The 27080-nt window shown below is 39.7% G+C and overlaps 1 long non-coding RNA gene across 1 annotated transcript in view; it reads left to right on the top strand.

Moving 5' to 3' along the window:
- The window catches only part of LOC116869664, a 338580-nt gene that overhangs the window by 264298 nt on the left and 47202 nt on the right, over positions 1 to 27080 (top strand). The window contains exon 4 of the long non-coding RNA XR_004383083.1: positions 4648 to 4741. This is a non-coding gene — a long non-coding RNA (uncharacterized LOC116869664). The remainder of the gene's footprint in view (positions 1 to 4647; positions 4742 to 27080) is intronic.

Below are 27080 nucleotides of genomic sequence, written 5' to 3' on the forward strand. Positions count from 1 at the left end.
TAGTTAGAGGCAGGCGAAGGTGGGTAGGGAAAGAAAGGGTGGGTATTCCAGGTCAGAAATTCTTCCAGCCCACCTCCTCCAGAAAGATTTCTGTAACTGCTCCAGCTCTCACTGACCAACTTCTTGTCACCACAACTAGGCACCCAAATGAAAGCACTTTAGTAAGAGATTGGAGAGACTTCTAGCATACGGTATCTCCCAGGCTCATTTTTCTCCATGTTTGTCTTATTCAACAACTACGTGTAGTTAGCGATACAGAATGAGTTAGGGGAATTCTTACCTGTGTAACCTTGGGTAAAGGATTCTACCTAGTGTACGTTCAGTTTCTTCATTGTGAAGGATTGTTGGGAAAAGATGAACCACAATCAGGATTGGCAAACAACGCATGTGGGGGCAAGTCTGGCCTGCAGATTCTTTTCATGAATAAAGTTTTATTGGAACACAGCTGTGGTCATGTATTTGCACATTGTGGAGGATTTTGTGCCACCATGGGAAAGTTGAGTAGCTGGAATAGCGACTATCTGGCCAATAAAGCTTAAAATATTTACTGTCTTGTCCTTTGCAGAAAAGCTTGGTGACCACTGACCTATGCTTATGTGGCAGCCTATGTTTGTCTTGGTGGTCGTTGTTGGTTTTGGGGAAATCTAATTTTTAATGCTTCCTTTTTCAATTGTATCCTGCTCAACACCAACACTCTACCCCAGCATCCAGCTTAAATGATAAGTACTCATCATTTTATTAGGCTTACTGTTTAAGGAATTTTTAGAAATGCTCTCTCTGTCTGAGACGTTTAAGATACTACATCCCTGTGGCACACCTGCTTTGAGTGGTTAGCATATCAGCCCAACAAAAGCAGGAATGTTGGTCCTTTCACTGCTTCAACCACCATGTTTGGTTATGTGTCTAGCACAGAGAAGGCATGCAAGAATGACTCTTTGGGGATGAAATGAGTAAGTAGTCATACTTGGAGCTGGTGAGTATAAAAAGGAAGATGGTAGCAGAAGAGGCAGACACTCCTTAGACCCTTGGCTTTAAAGGCAGTTCGGTTGTTAGGTGCCCCAAGGAAAATTGTCCCTACCCTGCTCACTTTTTCTGTGCCCTTGACCAAAGTCCAATGTTAACCTGTCCATCCCTGTTTCAGAGGAGACAGGGGACCTATTGCAGATAGTAGATTTTTATTTTTAATTTTTTTTTAATTTGACAGAGATCACAAGTAGGCAAAGAGGCAGGCAGAGAGAGAGGAGGAAGCAGGCTCCCTGCTGAGCAGAGAGCCCGATGTGGGACTCGATCCCGGGACCCTGGGATCATGACCTGAGCCGAAGGCAGAGGCTTTAACCCACTGAGCCACCCAGGCACCCCAATTTTTTTTTAATGTGGCATTGAGTAAAGAGGAAGGCAAGAACAAGCCTTGAAAGGAAAAATATAGTAATACAACAGAATATGAACATGCTGAGTGAAGTATTTCATTTATAATGTCTTAGAAAAGAAAAACTTACCAGGGAAAAAGTTCATCTGAAAAATACCAAGATTAAGATGCATATGTATCATTGAATCAAATTATATCTTCTAAGATATTATTATATTATTAACATTTTTCCATTACTGTCAATTTTCCTCTCTTTCATGAGTGTTTTCAGAATCAAAACACACACACACACACACACACACACACACACACAGACACATACACGCACAAAGGCTCTCGTTATGCAGCAGATGATGGCAAAACATCTGTGATAAGATTTTGTTGATGTCCATCTGTCCACGGAAGACCACTGGAGTCGCCCATTTGGCCTTTGCTGCCTTTGTTTCAGTTCTCCAGGGCTTAGTGATCATCGGCAGACCTGAACATGGTGTTTTCAGAAATACTTGAGGAGAGCTTGATATACTTCCAACCCCCATTGACTTTCCTTTTTTTAATCTAGTCCCCGGACTCAGAGAAGCAGGAAAGCTGCAGGAAGACATTACAGGCTGTTTGTGAACACTTTTCCGAATGGACCGCCCTGGCTCCTAGGCCTTTAGTCTTCATTCAGTATAAAATATCATTTCCTGGTTTTACCCAGCCTTTTCCTACTAAACAAAAGCAGTATCTGCTTTGCCTTTTCCACCCCCCAAAACATCTGGCTTACCTTTCTAGGGGATGGAAGGTGACAGAGTGTTCATTCATTCACTCCTTCCACCAGCAAATGATTACCCAGTATTTCCTGTGTTCCAGAGAATATACTGACAATAGAAACAAACATCATTTCAGTTTTTATAACACTTATATTTGAGGGGGGTGGGAAGCAAGGCAGCAATAATGGGATAAAGAGCAAGTAAAGGAGATAATCATAAGTAATGTGAAGAGAATTTAGATGTGGCAGTACTTGATTGGAGAAACCAATGTAGGTGCCATGGAAGCTGTGATTTATTAAAAAAAAAAAAAAAAAAAAAAAAGAAGGAGCCGGCCTCGCCAAGATCATGGAAAAGAGTGTTATGCATAGAAGACCAGCTGAAGGCTGAGGTGTACTTAGATTGTTAACAACAACAATAAAAAAAATCTCTGAAGATGAATTGTTTAGGGAAAGCAGAGAAGAATTTAACTCAGAATACTAAAGGCTGGAGGCCAATCAGGTATCTGATTCTGAAGAACTCATCTATCTGCCAGTAGCTTGACCAACTCAGTTGGTTTTTTTTATGTTTCTACTGGACTGAAGGAGGACTATTCAACATAATATTTATGTGCCAGCAAGGAAAGGTAACTCTGTTCTTTATTGTCTTTCTAATCCAATTCCAATTCCAGGTAAACTTAGAGCAGAGGTAAATTTTGGGATTGGATTTGAAGGGGTCCATAGAAGTACTCATCCTGAGATTACTGTTCCAATAAAACTTGGAGATTCTGGCATTGGCAAGGACGACTCACAGGCCACTGGATGTCCCTACATAAGCCATCTTTTACATGCTGCATGAGGTGGGCAGTGTCAAGTGGAAAATCTTGGATCAGCACACTCAGGTTGAGGTCTAGCTAACCACATCCTCTTCTTGGCCCTTAGCAGCACACCCAGAGCTGAGGCACAGATCATGCTATTGGATCAGAAAGGCAACAGTGTAGTTAACATGCTTTACATAAGGCACATTTAAGGGGGTTAGGCAGAGGTGATCACTGGATTTATTTGGCAAAAGGTCATCTCTGGAATTCCATGATGTCATCTGTGGATTTTCTTATTACTATAGGTGTATGGTCTGAATTGAAGGGTTAGTGGAGGTCAAGTTCAACTGGAAGGTGATGGGAGTCTTTGGTGGCTGAAGATTTCCCTCCATGACATTTACAATCTCAGGAAAGATGCTCGGTGGCCTCTACTATATCTGGGCCTTTGAGAGTTCCACAGTCTTTCTGGGAACCAGAAAGAGCAGCAAATGCACATGAAAAAGAAAAAAGTTAAAAACATATATAATGAAATGTGAAAGCCTCCTTCCCTTGTTTTCATCCCTAATCATAACCACCTGTCATTTTCTATACAAATATGTGTAAGGGGAAAATTGGCTTACCTAGAATATCAGAATATCCTTAGAAATTGTAAAGATCATATATATGTGTTTTTTATATGTTTGTTAAACTACAAATTGCTTATTTCACTTACAGATTTATTTTGGGGACTCTTCAATGTCATTACATTCAGGTCTACCTCATTTCCATTTTTTTTTTAATTAAAAGACAGCATTGTATCATTTTGTGTACTTACACCAAAATTTATTTAACCAGTCTCTTACTAATAAGCCTTTTTTAAATATTGTTATGTAATATTCAATACAGCACACACCTGGCATACTCTTTTGACTCTACAGGATACTTTGCAATAGAGTTGCTGGGTCAAAGTACATATGCAATTTAAATTCTCCAAGAAAAAATTGCAAATCGCCTCTCAAAAAGTTTATGCCAATATACATTCCCACCGACGGTGTACAAAGGTCTCTGCTTCCCTACATCCTCTTCCACTCTGGGTACCTTATTAAATTTTTAGTTTGTGACTGCTCTATTAGGTGAAAACCTGTGTCTTCTTGTTTTGATTTTCTTCTTAAAATAATTCAAATAAAAGGGTAAACACTCAACAAGACATACAGTTTGAAAGCAAGATCTGTTAGGAGCTTGGTATGTATCTTTGTCTATCGTTTTTTATCTAACACCCCTGGGGCCAGAGTTATTTCAAAATTCAAGATTTTTCAGATTTGGGAAGGTATTATGTACAGATGCCATGCATCAGTAGCACTCCCAACCCAGTCTGGGCCAGCACTCTTTAAGCCCAGCAGCCCTTTCACAGCAAATTGTATCCATTTCCCCATAAAGTGGACCAAGTAAAGACAATAAATAACCTCACATCAGGTTAGGCAAGGCTTTTGCCATTAAAAAGTTTGGATCAGGTAAGAGGGCGCCTCCAAATGAGTGATGAAAAAGAAATTTGAGGATTCAGAGCGATTTGGATTTCATAACTGTCATCAAGATACCATGAGCTCATGTAAACAGCCACTTCACAGAGAGAGAAGGAAGGAGCCCAAGCAGGATGAAGAGACCTCACAGAGGATGAGGGCAGGCCAAGGGTATTGAAACCATGCACATGTGGCTCAAAGGAGCCGCCAGTGGGGTCTGATTGTTTTCCCTTCCTTTCCTAGTTTCCTTCAAAGGCAGGAGTGCCTGTGCACCGTGGGCCAGTGGCGGATCTCATTGTTGCTAATGAAGCCATGCGAGGACCTCTGCTGAGACCAGGTGAGTAAATGAGAACTCTACAAAGCTTCAGATACCATGGGCACCATCAGAAGTGTCAGGGAACATGACCTGCTCCTTGTGGTCATTCCAGCATCCAATCTTCCTGCATTGTTTTCTGTAGTGACAGATGAAATGACCCAACATCCATGTCTCGATTTAGACAAAAATCAGGAAAGACCTCAGTGACTCATGGCCATTCCCTGAATTCCTGCTGTTTTCAGCAGGCTTTTAAGAAGGAGACTAATTCAAGATTAGTTCAAGAGCAAGTAGACTCACAGAAATCATGAAAGATTTGCACTCAGGAGAAACCAAAGGGAAGGATCATGAGCATCAAAAACGGTACAGCTCTATTTCTAGTTCATCCTCATTGTACCGCTTTCTAGGGATGAAGTAACTTGCCAGGATCACTCAGCTCCATGAATTGAACTTGGCTACTAGAAAGCAAATCATACCAACCTGATAAAGGCAGTGTCACAGAGAGAAATCTTCTTTCCTGCCACGGTGAGTGGCAAATCTGAAATGTAAACCTGGAGCAGCCTAACTTAGCCTTTTTTACGAGTTCCGCCTTTCTGCTTCTGATAAACTTTATCTGGTCAGTAAGATCCCTCTTGTGAGTTTATTTTGTTTGCTTGGAAATGACTGTGTAATGAGTTGTATCTGGAAGGTTTCTGAAACTGAATCCAGGTCAGTGAACTCTTGCCACATTCCAAAGGTACAGGAAGGGGTGGTGTGGGGGTATAGTGGGGACAAATGTGCCATAGTTTTGATATCCATGGACCAGGTCATCTTTGAGATCCTTTACTGAATCCAGATTCTGTAAAATATACATCTATTTAAAAATATATCAAAAAGTCTCATTCTGTTTAATCGTATTAGTCAGCAGGGAAATGCAAATTAAAATCATAGTGTGATTATACTGCACACCTACCTGAATGGCTAAAATGAAAACCACAGATAATACCAAGTTTTCTTTGAGGGTATGAAGCAAACAGAACTCCCATACATCACTGGTGGGAATATAAATTGGGATAACCACCTTGGGAAATTCTCAGCATTAACTAAACCAGAACGTGCATACATCTCATGACCTCGATTCTATAGAGAAGCGTAAATCTAGTTAAAAGCACTGGCATGTGTTCACCAAAACACACGTACACACAAAACTCATACTAATACTATTCCTAACAGCTCGAAACTGGAAAATACACAAAGACCCATTAATATTCGAGTGGTTAAATAAACTGGGGGTATATTGGCAACAATGCAATATCATAAACGTCAAGAAGAATAGACAAAGTACAGCTGCATATGACAATATGGGCGAAGTTCATGGTTCTAAAAGTACAAACTGATTCCAGTGCGTAGGTACACATATGTGAAACAAATCCCCAGTGTTCAAAGTTCCGGGAGTAGTTTCTCTGCTGGAGTGGAGGTAATGACTGTAAAGGGAGCTTCTGTTTGTTGGTCTTGTTCTATTTCTTACTCTGAATTGATGGTCCTATGAGGGGTGAAAATTCATTGAGCTGTATGTGTAGAATTTGTGTACTTTCCTGTAAGTATGTGTAACTGAATAATATGGTAAAATACTGAAAAATTCTTAATGAAGAAAAGAATCATTCTATTTCTATTCTATTTCTTCAGCATTTTTGCACTGAAGGTAAAATATTTTCATAATTGCATTACTTTCAGGAGGTTAGAGAATTTTTTTATTTTGGCTCCCTACAGTTTACGCCACATACAAATATCCTGAGTCCCCACAGAGAATCTATACATGCTGGACATTATTCCTCTCCTACCTAATGAGCTTTAGGATGTGCACCCAGGCTTCTCTGAGACCTACTGTAAAAGGAAAAAAAAATACAGTAAAAAGATAGTAAAACAAGTGCTTTGATAGCACTTTTAAAAAATTCATAACCAGTATAAAAAGAAGTGACAGCTGTTTAGTGTGTACATGTGCAGGAGACAAAAAGCAAAACAAAACAAAAGATTTGTGGTGCCGTGAAGGGTATCAGTCATATGTTTAGCCAAGTAAGACCGCACTGCTTTGGACATGATAGTCTTGGTTCCTTCTTTGCCTTTATCTTGTGGATAATGGATTCAGCGATTTATAGGCCTTGGTACGTTTGGAGGGAGAGGTGGGAAGAACGTGCTTACCAAATTTGAGCTCTCCTGAAATTTCAAGGACGTAAGCAGAAGCACCTTCTATTATCAGTCTCGCGGTTGGGATTGTTTCCCATCCCAGTGTTTTCACTTGTCAGGCTTTCTGCTCCGCTCCCCAAGAGTTTGGCTGGTCTGAAACATAAATGCACATTTGGTGGTACAAGCATTGCTATTATAAAGCAAATCATACCCACTTTATAAAGTCAGTATTGTGAGCAGGTATCTTCCCTTTTTATGCATTATCAGTTTTAACATAATAGGAAAATTAAAACATGCATTTCCCAACTATAGAAATCAAATGTAATCTAAATGCAAGCCTCAGGTCGATTGCACAGTAATATTTGGTAGTATGGCTATTACTAATCCCAGCAGGAAAGATGCAGAGATCACTTATACAGTTTACAGTGTGTGCCCCTGAATGACAGCAGTGGAAAGATAACCTGAAAATAGGGAACGTGTGCCTAGGCAACAACTTGAGAGAATGAGCTCATGATTCACATCAGTAGAAGAGGTGGTTGGTTTCCCATAAAATGGGACTACATTAAAAGAAAAAAAAAATGGAGACTGTTCCCGATATTCTGCAGTTTATCAAATCTAACCCCCATCTGAATTTCCTACAGGATTTACAGTTGCAATGTTACAAAGGGCGGTTTCTTAGATAAACAAATGCGTGGTCATGTACTGTCATTTAAATTTGTGCTGTTCTGTATAATTTCCCAGCTAACTAAAACACATCCTTTAGGTAAAAGGATTTTCTTTTTTTTTTTTTTTTTATTCTCTTTCTCCCTTCCTTCCTTCCTTTCTTTTTCTTTTTTTTTTCTTTCTTTCTTATGCTGACCATGTCAGTTGAAAAATATTCACAGGCACCTTGTAACACTTTCCTGCTTTCTTAAACAGAACTTTGGGGGGCGCCTGGGTGGCTCAGTGGGTTAAAGCCTCTGCCTTCAGCTCAGGTCATGATCCCAGATTCCTGGGATCAAGCCCCACATCGGGCTCTCTGCTCGGCAGGGAGCCTGCTTCCCTTCCTCGCTCTCCTGCCTCTCTGACTGCTTGTGGTCTCTGTCTGTCAAATAAATAAATAAAACCTTTAAAAAAAAAAAAAGACAGAACTTTGGAAACATGACTTTTTGATCACTTAGCCATCTTTATAAATTCCAACTATTGAAAGGAGCAATTCTACTGTGATTCCTTTGGAAAACTCTGAAGGGTCGGGGAAGCTATAGCCCTATACCAAATGGCCCCACATTGCATTCTTTCTTCTACGGCTTGTGTATTCCTTCTGCCTCTTGCTTTTCCACTGAGCTATTGGCTGTCCACTTTTGTTTCTATTGGTGATCTTATTTATCTTACAGATAAATCTTTTTTTTTTAAGATTTTATTTATTTATTTGACAGAGAACACAAGTAGGCAGGGTGGTAAACAGAGCCAGAGGGAGAAACAGGCTCCCTGCTGAGCAAGAAACCCTATGCAGGTGCTTGATCCTAGGACCCTGCGATCATGACCTGAGCCAAAGGCAGACACTTAACCAACTGAGCCATGAGGTGCCCCCAGATAAATCTTTCCCTTTGTTCTCTATTTTTATTCTCTCCTCTAATTTGAACTGTAAGAGAATCAAACTGGGCTCTTTTGTGCCATGTGCAAAGTATAGAGATGTTCGGAGTGAAGGCCTGGCAAGGTATTTTATAAATATATGTAATATGGGGAGACTACACAGTTCCTAACATTTTAATCAAAGTTTAATAAATAATAGCTCCTATGATTATTAAAGTCTTGTTAATATAATTATTACAAATCATGTGTATATCAGTTAAGGGTACATTGAGCCATGGCAATGAGTACATTCAGACATGAAATGGCTCAGTCCTTTACAGAAAAGCCCGGGGTAGGCGTGGAGGTCACCAGTACTTATCATCCACAAGAGGATTCACCTCTCCAGGCGTCTTCTGAGTCTCTTCCATCTCTTCCATCCATCTCTTCCATCTCCTAATTTTAGGTGTTTTTTTGAACCCACCTGGAAAAAGAGGAAGAGATAAAGGCACAAGGGTGGGAGGTTTTCTGGGCCAGATCAGGAAGTTCTGCATACTGCGCGCACTCACATTTCTATTGGCTGGGACTCAGTCACATGGCCAGGCCTGACCGGAAGAGAACCTGGGTAGTATAGTCTCACTCAGGGCCAGAGAAGAGGAGGAGAATTTTGATGGATCTCCGTCTCTGCTGCCATGATTTGTTTTCATTTTTTTTTTCATTTGTTTTCATTTCATTGTGTATAGATCTTATGACATTTATTTTAACAATTATGAAACCATTTTTCTTCCCTGCCATTTTTACTATGTTCAAATTGTACAAAGTTTTAAAATTAAAACTATATATGTGCTAATGTTTATACATATATATAAACGTTTATACATATATATAACGTTATATATATATATATATATATATATATTTTATATATTATGATTAAGCTTACTTTTAAACTTTGCTAAAACCGGTATCACTGAAAATTAGCTTCACCATGTTAGCAGTATTTCTGCGTCTTCTAATTCAAATATTCTCTATGAGTTTCCAGGTAGCAACTCCATACAAAATTAATCTTTATATGGAAACAGTGAGATATAGAGCAAAGATCTTGAGCCTTGGAGTCATGCAGACTGTATTTTGCCCTTGTATTGCTATACACCAACGGGGTAATCTTGGATATGACTCTTCACTTGGTTTGCTTCCCTTCCTTCCAGCCCTACCTCAGCCATGCTCTCCACACAGGAAGCACCAGTTTCTTTCAATAGCTTCAACTGATCCAGTTTGCAGCTTTTCCAGCCCTCCCAGAACAGGTTTCAAAGCCACCAGCTCCTGTCCGGCAGAGTCCTCTCCTTGGAGGTGTAGGTCCCTTCTTTGAGCTTGAAGTTGTTCCAGCCTCTTCCCTTTGTTTCTCCAGCCTGTGAGTGAAAGCTGATTCCTATAATTATTAACCTATAATGCTTCTGTTCCCTTTTTCCCTTTTTGGAGAACTTTCAGTTCTACAATATCTGGTTAAAAATTCTTGACATTAAATCCAGTTAAACTCCCAGTATTGTTTCTATCTCCTGACTGACACAGAAATTCATGCCAGGACTGGTCTCGGAAACAAAACCCTAAAAATGGGATATAGGGAAGACTGTCCTCATAAATTGACAGTTTATCGTGTCTAGGCTAAATATATGTCAACATGTGTCAGTTTATGGTTTTCATGTTTGCTGTTCCTGTTATGACCTCAAAAAACAAAACTAGTATATTTATAGCACTCCTTAGTTTTCAAAGGATATTGGTATGTGTTACTTTATTCAGTCCTTGCTTCATGTCTCTGAACAACTTTGCAAAGAAGGAGACCCAACTTCTGAGATGTTTGAAATCACTGAGTTGGTAAATGGAAGAGCCAGGGACTCAAAATTAGATATTTCAATGCTTTTTTTTTTTTGGTCTGTACTAACATGTTTCTAACTTTTAGAAATGTTTTAAAAGCACCGCCTGCTTCACAATTAAGAGCAAATTGTGTTTTAAATATTAAGATTTCTTCCAATGAGAGAATATAGTGCCTCTTGACATGGCGAAGGGGAAAGATAATCCAATAAATTGGCTTAGTTTAGTCATGTCGCTGAAGCCTTAGACGGCTATGATTATGTCTTGCTCTGGGAGAGAAATAATTTTTGGCTTTTCCCATTTTAAAAGATATTAAGTTTCAAAATCGCAGGAAGAAGAAGTATTTTCTGTATTGTAACAGTTTAAACTGATCAGGCTTTAGTAGTAAGAATCTGTTCTTAATTACCCAACTCAAATTGAATAACCTCAGCATTGCCCCAGGTACCAAAATCTCTCATCTTCATTTCTCAGGGAAACAATGAGCTACATTATGTGAAAGACACATAAAGCTCCAAGTTTAAGTTTCCTTTGACATAAATAGAGTGTGCTTTTACCAATGTGTATGGATTATATACATTTTTATGAGTTTGACAGAAAAGAGACAGTGGAATGGGGAGGTATTTGTAACATCCTGGCTCTTATTCTAGCCTGTTGAGTTTTTCCAAAGCTTGGAAGGATTATTTTCATACCAGTTAAACACTTGTATGGCCATGGCAGCAAGGAAGTCTAGAATTCATAACAAATCCGTCTTGTTTTTTCAGATGCAAGTAATCAATCCTAATACTGTTTTGATTTCATGTACTGAGAGATATGTTTTTATAAAGCCTTTGGAGGTGAAGTTAGTGGCATAATTTTAGGAAAAGCTTCAATGATATTTGAGAGTTAAAACTATATTTAATTTTAGTTAAGTGCTAGCTGCTATTCTTAAGTTCTCTCCCATCTTTTTTTAAATAAAAAATGTATATGCTTAAGGTATACAATATCACGATTTTATATACATAGTGAAATGATTACTATAGTCAAGCTAATGAACAGATCATCTTTTCACACAGTTCCTTTGTTGTTGTTGTGAGAGCACCTGAAATCTCATAGCAAATTTCCAGTTATTCAGTATACCCAGTACACTGTTAACTATAATCATCATGTTCTACCTTTGATCTGAAGATTTATTCACCCCCATAGTGGCGACTTGTACCCTTTGACTAACATCTCCCTCTGTTTCCTCCATCTCCCCACCTCTGGCAGCCACTGTTCTACTCCCTGCTTCTGTGCATTTGACTTTTTTAGATTCCATTTGTAAGTGTGATCACACAATATTTTTCTTTCTGTGCCTGGTTTATTTCATTTAGTGTGATGCTCCCCAGTTTCAGCCATGTTGTTGCAAATGACAGGATCTCCTGTTTTGAAAAAACTGAGTAATTATATGTGTATAATTATGTGGGTATACACACACACACACACACACACACATATCAATCATTTTTTTTTTTAAACTAATCTCCATCAAGGGCACTCAAGATGTTTCTATATCTTGGCTATTGAGAATAATGGCAATGGACTCAGCAATGAAGATATCTCTTTGAGGCGCTGATTTCATTTCCTTTGAGTATATACCCACAAGAGAGTTTGCTGGATCATACAGTAGCTCTATTTTTAGGTTTTTGAGAACATCCGTACTGTTTTCTGTAATGCCTGTACCAATTTATAGTCCTAACAGCAGTGTGTAAGGGTTCCCTTTCCACCACATCCTTGCCAACACTTTTACTTTTTTTAATAATAACCATCTAAACTGATGTCAGGTGACATCTCATTGTGGCTTTGATTTACATATCCCTGATCACTATTAGTAAATATCTATTTTAACCACTAATACTATTGACAGGGATAGCATGTTGCACATGTAGAAATGCTCTCCCCTGGTGCCTGGAAAACTGTTTTCTTATCTTTCTGAAATGTCACACCCTTCCCTAGGAATTGTCCAAAAGAGAACTCACGTGTCAATAATATGTATTGCAATTTGGGCTTCCTAAGTGAAATTATCTGTTTCCACCAAATTTTATATTCGTTTTCTGTCCTTTCATTCCAAGAACAAATTAAATCTTTGATTTGGATGTTATTTGACAACATACATCTGCTTTGGTGTGGTTTTCTGGTTTGCAGTATCACATACACACCAATACCAATGCCTTAGTGTTAGACGCTAAACTCCTAGGGGGCAGGAGTTGGTATTTCCATTTATAACCTAAATTGTCATTCCACAGATATTAGCCAGCTGTTCAGTGTTTTGGTTGGGATAATGATTTTAAGTAAAAGAGAAAGCAGCCTCTTAGAGAAGTTCTCCCTTATTTAGGCATAGGTGATCTTAAACCAAAATACCTCATTGAGAAGAGCCAGGGTTCTGAGTGGAAGTTCGGCATCCTTTTGGTTCCCGTATAGCTAGTGAAAGACTCCACCACAAAGAGGCCAACCTGGGGAGCCTTGCTATTTAAATCATGGTCCACAGGCCAGCAGCCTCAGCATCTTTAACCTAGAAGTTTGTTGAAATGCAGATTCTTGGGCCTCTGTTTAGACTGTCTGAATTTTTCTGCATTTATGTGATCACTGGGTGATTTGTATACACTGTAAAGTTTGAAAAGTACTGATGTTAAAAGACATATTGATCTATTTACTGATTTATAATATCAGCATCAAGTAAGTATCCTATTTGAAAACATAATCCATTTGAACTATGACACTACAGTAGTAATAAAATGTCTCAAAAATCTTAGAAGATAATTTAAACATATGCTTTAAATTAAAGAGACATTTTCTTATACTCGGTTTTGTTTTGTTTTTGTTTTGTTTTTAGAGAGACAGGATGGGGTGGGGAGGAGGAGCAGAGGAAGAGAGGGAAAGAGAATCCCAAGCAGACTCCCACTGAGCGCTGGTGCAGGGCTCAATCTCAGGACCCTGAGATCATGACCTGAGCTGAAATCACTTAGCCGACTGAGGCTCCCAGGCGCCCCTATATATTATTTCTTCTTTCTGTAGTATGGGGTATTAAAAAGTAGCATTTCCTTACAAAAACTTATGTTTTTCCAACCCTGGTGCATAGGAAATTAATGTTCAATGTACTTTATTTTAATGCAGAGTCCTATCAGCCTCATGATATAAAAATTACAGGGACTGTGAAGTCTTCTGTGTTCTTTTCAGCTATATCCTCAATGTTTTTTTTCTGAATGTTAGGGTATTTTCTACTTATCTAGTGAATGCCTCCTTTTTTTTGGTGTTCTGATAGATATGCAGCATCACTAAAAGCCAGTATTTTTTCATGTGGCTTTGTCTTGACTTGCCATTTATTTTAAAACACATCCTGTTATAAAGTGATCTGTCATTTGATTTATTTTTGTTTTGATCTTTTTCTTCTTGTTTCCATTTCTCACTGATAATTTCCTTGCTTTTGCCCCTTTGTATTTGCATTATCTGAACTGACACAGTCTGGTACCAGTGTTTGCAATTAGCTTCTTTCTGCCTTTCCTTCAGGAATTCTTCTTGGACTTGGGCACATTCTGTTCCCAGTTTCTCTCAGGAGACTGATAAGGAAATTAAATTACTGTTGCTGCAATGCATTTCAGCGACACTGTAAATTTCCTAAAAGTCTAAGTTTTCATATCGCGTTTATTTTGACAACCCTAAGACCCATCCTTTCTTAGTTTAACTATAAATGTCCAGTGGAAATATTTTTGGTTTGTTTGTTTTCTTATTTGGAAAATAAAGTCTTTCAAATATAAGGGCTAAAAAAAGATAATTACTTTATTTAGTGGAAGGAGAATAACTTGTATTATTGTTCTTTTCTGTAAAATTTCCTGGTTATAATGGAACTGCCCCTTTATTCTTCAAATCTGAGTACTGTTTTTAAGTCCTTGGAAGCTTCTCCGCTAGAGATGGACCCAGGGTTTCACGGGTGTAGTCTTGCCACCCAGCTGGGATGTAGACCATAGATTGAAGAAAGACTTTTTAATTACAGGGTAATAAGTAGAGCTCTGGCTAGAAAGTTCCCCAGCAACAAGTAATGGCTACCAAGCAGAAAGAAAGGACCCTGAGTGGAGAATAAGAAAGCTTGGTTGCGTGGGCACTGCCCATTCTTCCTTGGAAGGCAGAGGCAGAGAGCGTGTGTGTATGAGACTGTGTTCCCCTGGAAATTATCAATGTCATTCCTGGATTTTATGTGTGAAGTCATTTGTGAATTAACCAGAACGTTCAAGTGATTGGAAGATGATGTATAAAAACATACGTTGTCAACTGACACCCCTGCTTAACTAGTTGGGTTTCTTGGGTGTTAAAATGCATCAAGTTTGTATCATCATCATGGGTAAGGAAGTGTTGGGGCAAGGTAGGCAATGATGTGTTTAAGTCACTTGTGTTTCAAGTCTGTCCTATTGCACCCACTCTATCTCTGTATAGCTGGAAGGGGTGAAAATTATCATCGCTCATGAAACTTCTGCCTCATCTGGATCAGGACAGCTTGCAGTGAAATTCCTTTCACTTAAGAAGACCCTTGTTCCCAAACCAGCTGGAACAATGATCAGTTTGGGTGGATTCTATCACAAAGCTACCTTACTTGCAAATAACAGAGATTTTTAACTAGTTGGGAAATTCTCTAAGAGCATCTTTGAGTTAAAACTTATTTGTTCTGGTAGAGGTAAAAATGATCAAGCCTGTTTTAAAGGGATTTTACTTTCTGTTCTGAGGGTGAGTCTAACTTGTATTTCGTTGATTCTAAGATACACTCCCCTCCCCACTTCACACACCCATATCCCTAAAATCAGGATTCAGGGGCACCTGGGTGGCTCAGTGGGTTAAGCCTCTGCCTTCTGCTCAGATCATGATCTCAAGGTCCTGGGATCGAGCCCCACATCGGGCTCTCTGCTCAGTGGGGAGCCTGCTTCCTCCTCTCTCTCTCTGCCTATCTCTCTGCTTACTTGTGATCTCTCTCTCTCCCTTTGTGTCAAATAAATAAATAAAATCTTTAAAAAAAAATCGGGATTCAGCTTACAGTTTTCGGCATCTTGCCAATGCTACCAAGCAGCCATGTCCTACTTGCCATTCTTTGCATGAGCATGATGGCTCTTTCTAGTCACATGACCAGACAAGCGTTACTTCCTGATGTTTAAGATAGCCATTTAAGGACCGTTTGATGAAGGTAGGTTAGGTTATTGACACCTGGTAAGATCAAGAAAGCTCTAGCATGGTAACCTGCTAACTGGTTGGCAGCTTAGAAACAATAGTGGACCGCTCTTTGAAGAAATGCTCCTCTCTTTCAGAAATGTGTAGTTATAAAAGACTGAACTGAACAGTGATTTGGAAGGGTTGAATGCTTAAGTATAAAGACATGTTAGGAGTCTGAATGAAACATTCAGCTCAGGTTTCCCTTGTTTATGCACAAGAATGATACATGCTAGAAATATGTGCTAAATCTGAAAAGAACCACTTCAAGGAGAATAAAATAAACAAGTGGTAAGAAAGTTTTGTATCACCATTTAATTCACAATATTTTTGTTTGTCTTTTGGTGATTCATAAAAAAGAATGTGTTTTTACTGTGGATGGCCATTTAAGTCTGTAAAACTCAGTTGTAAGAAAGGGGCAGGTAATACCTTGGTGAGTGTGTGTACATGTGCAAAGATGATTACTTGATTGTGCTGCATCTAGATGCAGAAGAAGTCAGTGTTTATAATTGTGCTTGGGATTCTTCCATCTTTCATTTTGGAGGATAATTTCTCTTTAAGGAGAACCCAATTTCTGTCCCACAGAGATAAGTTCAAGAAGTGACTCTCTTTCTCCTCTCGGAGCCCGTATTTTAGACCACCGTATATCTGATATCTTATTAATTGTGTTTCCTTGCTCTATTAGTTGAGATTTTCTTGGCTACAAACAACAGAAGGCACTGAAGAGGGAGCACAGAGCATCTCACAAGACCCAGGGCCTCAGATGTAGCAGAGTCTGAGAAATCCAGTAGGACAGAATTACAGGAGCCCCTCTCCATTTGCAAGTAAATGAGCACTTTAACTAGTTTGGAAATATCCTAGATGCATCCTTGAGTTGAAATGTTTGTTTTAGCACAGGTAAGAGTCATCTTTTTGTCTGAATTTTATGGAAGTTCTAACCTGGTCCACACAGATATCAAAGAGGACCATCCCATTAGAATTTATAAATGAACCAGAGTCAAGAATGCCGGAAGTAAAAGAAGCGAAGCCAAGCACTTGCTGGACCATGCTAGTCGACTTCCATACTTTCAGCCCAAGAATAGAAGTCTGTGATATTGCTTGACTTCGTAGTATGTACCCCTCCACGTCCCAAAAAAAGTCCCATGCTCCCCAAAAATTAACAGCACAAGTTATTTTAACAGGTAGGCAGAGACTACTGATGTTATGATCAAGTTGTTTTATAGGGACTGTGCAGGGGGAGTGTGAGGTTACTGATGACTTTGGCAGCTAAATGAGATCTCTCTATTACTTGGTAATTTTCTCTCTCCTCCGGTTACTCTCAGACAACCAAAGTCTTTCTCTAAGTCTAAATAACACTATCTTTTGATAACAGAAAGATCTCTGAAGATGCACTTTGTCTTTCTTTTATTGCTCCATTATCCGGGGTGACTTATGGCAACTGAGTAAGCAATCAACCCAGGAATGACATGCTTGTGTGAATTCTCCTCTTCTCTATTTTAGTGTGAAAATATTGGCAGATAGAAAAGGACCAATCAAATACAACAGATTTTTTTATGTTAACTAAGAGCAACTTTGCAGGTTGTTTCATTACATGTGTGGGTTCGCTAAAGATATGCTAGCCGGGAATCTTGTATTGGCGTTGATTAATTTCTAATTTCTGCTGTTTTAATGGTGATTTGTCTCATTCAGTCGATCAGCCCATGTTTATTGAGTGCCTATAATGTGCCGAGTGCTGGAACTAGAGCAGTGAGCAAGACAGACGCAGGACACTCCTTGTCCCGTGGGGTAGCAGAGAAAACCAACTCTCCAACTAGTAGCTGCAGTCAAATACAATAGGTCCAAATCATAATGGTTTTTGAAGGCATGTAATGGAATGTGTAACCCAAGCTAAAAGTCTAGGAAAACCTCCCCCTAAAAAAAGAACTTTTACGTTGAGAACTGAGAACTAGGTAAAAGCCACGAGTGTGAAATAAGGGTGTCCAGGCAAAGAGAATGGTGTGTGCAAATGTCCAAAAGAGGGAGGAGGGAACATTGTACTTGTGAAGAAGAGAGATTCCATGGGTTATGTGAAAATGTGCTCATTTCAGATTTTCCAGGGACTTTAATGGTCTTTTAAGGAGGTTAGGCTCTAACCTAAGGCCAAAGGGAAGCCAAAATAGAGTTGACAGCATCATTGAAGCTTGGAGAATAAATTGGGTAGGGCAATGGACCAGACAAGAAGGGAATAAGACCAGTTAAGATACTGGAGTGGCCCAGAAGAGAGATGCTGTTGGCCCAGAGTTGGGTAGTGACAGTTATAAGTGGATGGAGTTAAAGCAGAATCAATTGTGTAGGCATGAGGAAGAAGATAGCTTTCAGGGTTTCATGGTAGCAACTGGAGCATTATTGGAACTAGTCATTACAGAAAAACAAGAACAACAACAACAAAAACAAATTGCATATTTCTACCCTTTTTTATTCAAAAAGTTTTTACTGTTTGACAGGAAGACACCCAGCCCATCATTGATGTCCAACTTTCTTTGTATAAAGGGAACCCACATTTGACAGTGAGCACTTCAGCACAAGAGAAGGGGCAAACGTGATTCATGTGTTCATAAGTGAAATGAAACCCACTGCTTGGAGAAGCCCCATTCAGCCTGATACTGAGACCAAAGAGAAATTTCTCTAATAAGTCTTTCTCTATGATGTCATGAACAGCATCCTCATCAGAAACCATGATAACCTTCATCAGCTCTTCCCTATATCGTCCCTCAGTGTGGACCAGTGCATCTGCCATGGCAAAAGTAATTGAAAATCAATTCAGTGAAAGATGAGAAGACTTCCATCAGATTCAACCTTATGTGGTTCTGATGGTCACTTTCTGATGATCTGACATCAATCCTGGGGGTGGAATGTGGAGCATCCTTTCCTCACTTTGTGTCTATGAGGTCCCTGCAATTTTATTTAAAAAGTAGATAAACATTCTGTTTAATTTTTTTGGATGTTACAGGAAAGAAGCTGTTTCTGAGGAACAGACATAGGTTTGGGGGAGTTCTCCAAAGTACATCTTCTCTCAGCCAAGTTTTTGAAAGATGTTTCTGGATCAGTAATGAATTTAAGGTATATTCTTAGAGAAGTACATGGAGAACAGCTGCTCTGTTTTATCAGGAAGTGCTAAGCCATGTGCTTTTTTAGTCAAGCTGGGGGTAGAATTAATACCCTCCTGTGGAAGTCAGGGTGTTTAACAATGAGATATGCCTCAGTAGAAGGGTACCTGGTTTTGCTTAGCTATGAGCCATATGAGTAGTCCCAGGCAACCCAAGATCCTCCCCAGAAAGTCATTTTGAGTCCATTATAACACAGACAGATGGGAAATGGAGGTCCCAGAGTTCCCTGTTTTAAGGTACAACTTTAATCTTTATTTCAGAAAAATTTTAAAGCAGCTGTAACCAAATGCCCACTTTGGTCATAAAAATAAAAATCTCAGCAAATAGAGTATCCAGAGAATATCAAGCTTTGAGCAGTGTCATTCCAAGTATAGACTGAAAAAATTATAATGCAATTTTTAAAGTATCCATTAAAATTTTTACCAATAACCTGGCTTCTTTAAGCCTAGAAATAGTAAATCTGTATTTTTGTTGCTGTTGTTACTAAAGAAGAATATGGGCAGTTCTAGAATGCAGTCTTACTACCATTAGATTTCAGTGTGATAGCTGAATTAGTCAATTGCTGGCACTACCTTTGGTTTGAACTTGTTTGAACAAGAGTCTTGGTTCAGCTAAAAGGACATCTAGTTAAGTGTGAGGAGGAGGTGGCTGTTGAGATTAGAGATCAGGAGAATATACTTTGAAATTACATTTCCTGCATCCTAATCCATGCTCCTCCATTTGATCTTGGCAAATTACCTAATTTTTTGTGTCATTTTTCTTGGCAATAAAATAAATATAATAGTATATAGTCCACAAGTGTATCAGGAGGAAGAAACAAAATAATACATGTAAGAAATCTTAGGATACTCTTGGATATAGACAGTGCTCCATAAATATTGGCTGCTGTTACAGGGCTTAGTTGAACTATATGCCCATTCCGTCTGTGTCCCACATGCAGGCTGCAGGACATGAGGCAAGCTAGATGAACTGAGTATATAACTCAGCCCAAGTCCTCTAGTGAGGCAGTGATCACAAGGACATATGTTCTCCTGCCAAAATCAAGGGTCGGGGGCGTGGTTCTCTTTGTGCTTATCCATTCAGGTATAGCAAGTGGCTACCATAAACATCCAGATGCACTTTCTACTAGAACTTTCGGCACTTATTGGCTGGTGCCTGTATTTTATCATTAAAAAGTAAATGAGCATTTGCATTTTTTTAAGAAGAACATGACAAGAAGAAATATGAGCTAACATGAGAGATTTGCACAATGAGAAGAAGGCAGGATCCAGGCTGGAGGAAAGGAGAAGTGATGGTTTGAATATAGAGCAAAAAGAATTTTAGGCCACTCTCAGCTTTGAGGCATACAGTTTTAGAATTCATTTCATCCCCAAAACTGGTATGCCTACCTTGGGTGTCCAAGGAGGGAAAAACAGAAATGGTTGCAAGGAAAGTGGAGAGCTCGTGGTCTGAAATCATCCAGGAATTCTTAATACCTATATCTGGGCTTGCAAACTCAAATGGCCAGAGAAACCATACAGGTAACGTAAAGAAAGAGTCCAGGTGTATGTAAGATGATAAATGGCAGTGGACACTTGCACTTGGTGCTGGAGAACAAGAGAGTAGCAGTGACTGTGAAAACCTGGGAATTACGTGCTCCTTTTCTTTCCCTCTTTCTCTCTCTCTTTCTTTCTTTCTTTCTTTCTTTCTTTCTTTCTTTCTTTCTTTCTTTCTTTCTTTCTTTCTCAGAGAGAGGTAGAGAGTGTGTGAGCAGGGGAGTGGAGCAGAGGGAAGAGAGAGATTCCCAAGCAAGAAACATGCCCAGCATGGAGCCCAAAGTGGGGCTTGATCTTACAACTTTGAGTTCATGACCTGAGCCAAAATCAAGAGTCAGACACTTAAACCAACTGAGCCACCCAGGTGCCCCTTATGTGTTCCTTTCAAAAGATAGCTATTACTCAGAGCCAACTGATTGTTACCATGAGTGAAGGTAGATGGACTATGGCCACATCTTCTAAGCTGTCAAGTGTTTTAGTATTTTCGGTAACTCTTTTTAAAATATTATCAGCTAATCGAAATCTGAGACCCTGTGTGGGTCAACATTATAGGGCAATGAAAACACATCCATGTGCCCACTTGTGTGTGGTTTCTTGAACGGGTAGCTTACCTGCCTTATATTGGATGTGAGTTACACATGTTAACTAAAATTCTTTCTAAAATTTCTCAGTCCAAAATGAATCCTGTTGTTCAGATGTCCTCACAGATTGGGGGAAATGGTTAGTGTATTAGCTAGTGTATTATATGAAGATCAATGATCTAGGATACTTTATTATAAGCAACACAGGCCTTCCTGTCTTGAAGATTTGCATCAGAGGTCATAAACTGTTGACCTTTGGCCTTTGGTCAAAGCTTTATTGAAACTTAGCCACACCCAGTGATTTGCTTATCGTCTCTGGCAACTTTCCCATGGCGTGGCAGAACTGAGCAGTTGCTACAGAGACCCTATGGCCTACACAGCATAAAACATTTATGATCAGAGGCCCTCTACAGAAAAAGTTGGCTCACCCCTCATCCAAATAAACACATCAACCAAAAATGGTTATATAATCCCAAAAGTATTAATTCATGCACATGTATATACAGTGCTGGGACAGCCTGAAAGGAGGGGAGGGATCATTCTTTCTGGGAGGTGGTGTGGAAGGCTACACTGGAAAGGTAATATTTGACTTGAGTCTTGATGGATAGGGCAGAGTTCCCCAAGTCCAGAAGATGGAACTTTGAGGAATGCCATGTTTGGATCACAGCTAGTGATTTAAGCACTAAGAGAGGAGGCAAGAGAGGGCTTAACGCTCCCAGGAATACAGCAGAGAAGCAAGAAATAACTTAGCTCAGATCCATTTTAACTCTCATCATCTCTAGGTCCCTACTCAAGTTTATTCAAAGAATACCTCCTTTGATTCAACTTTAATAGTTAAAAAAGCAACCAAACATAACACAGCTAATCAAAGTGTGAACTACCAGGTAAAGATAGACAATGAATATTGTCCATAAGAAAAAAGTCTGACTATAGCAATCTAGTACTTTTTCTCAGAGATCAGTGTTGAAAACAGTGGACCTTTGATTTTCGGCTTAATGAGATATTAGAATCCAGTCTGTCAAATGAATGTGGATTCATTCTTCTGAAGAATACTTTGCAAAAAATATATTCTATGTCTAGTGGTAGTGTGAATTTATATTTTAATACCCAGCAGTAATGTATACATAGTGCTTGGTAAATACTGAATTAGTAGGTAAGCTATTCAAAATCATTTACATTTATGCATTTCTTAATTATTCCTCAAGATTTGTCAACAGACAAATGGATAAAGAAGATATGGCCCATATATACAATGGAATATTAATTGGCCATCAGAAAGGATGAATACCCAGCTTTTGCATCAACATGGATGGGACTGGAGGAGATTATGCTAAGTGAAATAAGTCAAGTGGAGAAAGTCAGTTATCATATGATTTCACTTATTTGTGGAACATAAGGAATAACGTGGAAGACATTAGGAGAAGGAATGGAAAAATGGAGGGGAAATCAGAGGGGGAGACAAACCATGAGAGACTATGGACACTGAGAAACAAACTGAGGGTTTAAGAGGGAGAAGGGTGGGGAGATGGGTTCGCCCAGAGATGGGTATTAAGGAAGGCAGGTATTGCATAGAGCACTGGGTGTAATGCGCAAACAATGAATCATGGAACACTATATCAGAAACTAATGATGTACTGTATGGTGACTAACATAACATAATAAAAAAAAAAAAGAAAAAAGAAAAAAAAAAGATTTGTCTAGTGAACATTCTAGAATTACAATTTGATAAGTGGGCCAGGAATTATAGCCCTAGAAGTACCCGAAGGCCATTTGGAGGCTGGTTATGCTCTTCAGAGGGTTACATCCCAGAGAGCATTTGTTCTTTAATGTTCTTACTCCTACATTTAGTTAAGCTCTAATAAAAGCAATAGTGTGCCAGGTAAATCCGTGTCTCATTCTGACTCATCATGATGCTTTCTTATATTTGAAGGCTATCCAAGAGTTTAGTTGATGTATTAGTAAGAATAATGCTAATTATTACAACAGAGTAGCCCCAAATGCAAACAACACAGATCCATTTCAACATCAGATCTCACACAGCATTCTTTTAGGGGATACTATGTCTTTGCAAAGCTGGTTTTTCAGAAATTGTGATCTTTAAAAGCAAGTATTGAGCAAAATTCAGTTCTGAGGAGGAAGTAAGGTTGGTGGTATTTGAGAAGGACAAAGTTCAACAGACACACAGATCTCATCAGTAATTACAAGTATTAAGAATATTTCTTGACTTATATGTGTTATTTTTTTTTCAAATGACCAGTAGATCATTAGGACATATATATTTAAGGTGTTTTTTTTTTTAACCTAATTGCTTTTAAATGAAATTTATTTAGGATATTCTTTTTGGCCTAGGGGCACTATGAAAAGATTACTTTTATATAGGGTGCCATGAACTCTAAGAAGGTTTTGGAACCTCTTTTCTGAGGTGTTTTGCTATGCAGAATGCAAGGTTAAAGCTAGTTTACAGGTGTGTCTATGCCGAGGCTTAGGGCTAGGGAAGAGAGGGTAAGAGAGGGGGTCCACTCTCTTGGAGGACCCTATCACTCTCCTATCACTTTACTCATGTTCTCTTAGTGATGTCTTATGATCATAAGCAATGGCAGGCTGGGGAATGTTTACACAGTGAGCTGACATGACATGAGCCAGGCAGCTACATGAGAGGAGAGGATGAATTTTGGTGGACAGCAAAGTCTCTGTACAGTTCAATCCTCCAGCCACATATAGAACACTCTTGCTTTTCTCAAGGAAAAAGTCCTTGATACTGTGATTTATAATAAATATATATTTGGCCTTCATCCCATGTTTGGCCCAGCGCTCCTAAAACCCTTGGGATTTCCTAAGTGAGGAAAGCAACAAAGGTGTCTTTTGTTATGTTAATGGACTTTGGACCACACCTAAGGTGCAGGGTAGGTTGCCAGGGGAAATAACCAGGAGATTAGAGGTTTGGAGCTTTCCCACCCACTCCCTTGTCCTCTGGGGAGGGCAGAGGGGTTGGAGGCTGAATCACTCACCAATGACCAATGATATCATCAATCATGCCTATCTAATGACGCCTCCATAAAAAGCCCAAGGACTAGGTTTGGAGAGCTTCCGGATTAGTGAATACAGGGAGATAGCGTGAGACAGTGGAGCACTTGGGCAGGCGCAGGAAGCTCTGTGCCTTTTCTCTGTACCTTGCTCTCTGCATCTCTTTCACCTGGCTGTTCCTGAGTAGTATCTTTTTATAATAAACTGGCGATCTAGTAAGCAAAATGTTTCCTGAGTTCTGTGAGCCACTCTAGCAAATTAAACCCAAAGAGAGGGACACTGGAACCTCCAGTTTATGGCCAGTTGGTCAGAAGCACAGGAGGTAACCTGGACTTGGGACAGATGTCTGGAGCTGGGCGAACAGTCTCGAAATCTGATGCCATCACGGGTATGGAGTGTTGAAGGAGAGCAAGGTTCTTGTCTCAAGAGTGGAAGAATGTGTTGCAGACAAAGGAGAGTGAACAAAGCAATAGAAGTTCATTAAGTGGAGATACAGAAAAAGCTCTCAAGAATGAGAGGTTCGGATTGGGTTGCCACTGAGGGACTTTAGGGTTGGTCTTTTATAGAAAGCTACCCAGGGAATTTATATCCTTTTAACTTCTGCGGAGATCGCCATTGAGCAAGGATTAGTGATAACACCTTCAATGACTTACTTCTTTTTTAGGGTCTGGAGATTGTTGGTCACAGGTGATGATCATAAAAAAAAAAGACACCCACCCACCCGCCTAGGGCAGGGTGGTCCAGCTTGTTCCCTTATTTCTTGTTTCCCCACACCATTCCCCACACATTTGGGGCATTTCTGTAAGCCTGATCACAGGGCCCCCCTTCTATCTCTTTACCTAGCCCCGCCTATACCTTACTCAGTGTCAGAATTGAGGTTAATCTTGGGACACCAAACTGGTGCTAGAGAATTTCTTTGTGGTGTGTGGGGAAACCCCCTGTTGACCAAGAAAAGAAAAGAGTGCAAGTTGAAAAATAAAATGTGTTCATTTATTTTGAGGTTTTAGGGATTGGCAATCTAGAGACAAAGAGTGGACTAAAATCGATGAATGCTTCAGAGAGACAAAGGAGGTTAAGGTTATTTAAAGAGAAAAGAGGGAATTTATGTAAGTTGTTTTGAATGAAAGTGAGTGGTGCTGGTATAGTACAGTTAGGATAATCTATACATGATTGGTTGCTAGGGCTATTACTAGGCAGAAAGTCCATTTATGTCCATTTTAACATGCAACAGATGCCTTGGCTTTCAGCTGAGTTCAGCAACAATTCCAAGAATCTGAGACAGGAGATGTACATAAGTCCCACTTCCACTGTGGCCTCCCGACTCCATTTTAAAATGACTCTTTTAACTATTCTTTACTCCATTTGGAATTTTCCTTCACAACCCCCACTGCCCACACACATACACTGGAATTGGGTGTTCTGAACCCTTTTAAGTCCCCAGCCAGTTACTGCACCAGCTCAAATCCAGCTCTGATAATGTTCAGATAATGAACTGATAATGTTCAGTTATTTTCATCAGGTTTAGAGCTGGTTCCTCTTGTTCTGTGCATCTACATAATTATGTTATATAATAAAATAATAAAAATTAAGTTATCTACACAGACCTCACCGCCCCCCCCCCAACACACACACAAGACACACAACACATTGGCAAGTCAAGGATGGCCTAGCTGCATTAACAAATTGTCATTTAGATAAAGAAAGAATTGGTCCATTGCAGTAATGGAGTCCTCCTGCACAGGCACTGGGAATACAAAACACTTAGACTTGGCAGTCAGGGGGTGGGGTGGGGGTGGTTGGTAGTGGGAGGTTTAGTATGTTTCCCCATCCTGGGTAAAACTCTCTTGTCCACTATTTTCTGTGGCCTCTGGCTCCATCCACTGACAGGTCTTTTTTTGCCCATTTTCTGCCATTGTTTTCTCTGAGGTGGATGTTGGGACATCTGTTTTGTAATCCAGTTTCGGCTTGTGTCACTTTATGGGATGGCGTGTCCATCTAGGGCCTGAATCATCACAGGCTTTCTTGCAGATGAGTTCTGTGATTTCTTTGGCGATATAATTTCCTCAAAATCATAGTAAGCTTTTCATCTATTTATGCCCAGGAACTCCTTATGCCAGTAACTATACCAGATGTTCTAGACACATTTCCTCCCCTTTTTTCGCTACCTTGCTCTCTCTTTCACATGAATGGTAGTTCTTTTGAGGCCACTGAAACACTCTGCTTTGGCAGGAAATCCACAGCTGTATCCCCCTTCAGTCCTGGAAGCCTAGTCCCCAGCTGCGGAATTACTTCCTTCCCTCACATCTCTGCTGGCAAACCAGGAACTTCTCTGAGCTCCTCTCTTTCTTGTAACTTTCATGACAAATAGAAGCAAGCCAACACTCACGGATTCTCTGGCTCTTTTAAAAGACTCCTCTGCATTTACAGTTGTAGCCTTTGGAAATCCAACTATTCCACCCCATCATCTAGGATCTTTGTTTAAATCTCTCTGCCGTGCATGATGCTGATTTTGTTTTAAGGTTGGTACTTTACATGACTATGTGAGAGGCTTGCTGCTCCCGTGGCTTCCTCCAGAACTTGCCAGAATGTCAGCAGCAAACATCTCATAACTTCTTGGCCAGGTATCTCAGTCATGAACTGATTAGTACCAAGCATGACTTCGAATAATCAGGCGCACCCCTTTAGTAGGAGTAAATTCTTCACACTACCTACCCCGTGCTCAGGCAGGGACAAGTGGGATGAGTAGTAAAGACCTCAGTCCATCAGAGCATCTACTACACAAGACTTGCAAGAGATGACAGAACCTAGTATGGTCGGTGTAATGGGCTAAACTGCCCTTCAAATGCTTTCCGAGTTCTAGACCTCTGACTAGCAAAGAAATTTGTAGAAAGCTAGGGAATATTAATAACTATAATTAAGCTTTCCTTTCCATCTCGAATGTATTCATTGCCACCTTTCGAAATCAATACACTAAGCTCCTTTCAGGGGTTTCAACAGGGAAGTATATTAGACTATATTATTTTGCTGCCCATTTTTACCAGCATCAGTTAATCTGTGGCCTCTGGTGATCCTAGCAATGGTGGGTGGTGTCCTTTAATTTGCTACCTTTCAACTTCTCTTCGGTGATCGTTATTACTTTCATAATGAAAAGTACACTTAGAAAATTAATAGATATTTGAGGCTGAAGTGGGAATTTTATGGAATGTATGCAAGATTCCCTCTTGATTTCTTTGGAGGCCACCTGTATAGGCATAATAGATCTGGGAATTCAAATCGACTTGTAGAATATTTT

Source organism: Lontra canadensis, unplaced genomic scaffold (genome assembly GCF_010015895.1).
Source record: "Lontra canadensis isolate GAN:19392208 unplaced genomic scaffold, GSC_riverotter_1.0 scaffold20, whole genome shotgun sequence".
In the NCBI taxonomy this organism is placed as follows: Eukaryota; Metazoa; Chordata; class Mammalia; order Carnivora; family Mustelidae; genus Lontra; species Lontra canadensis.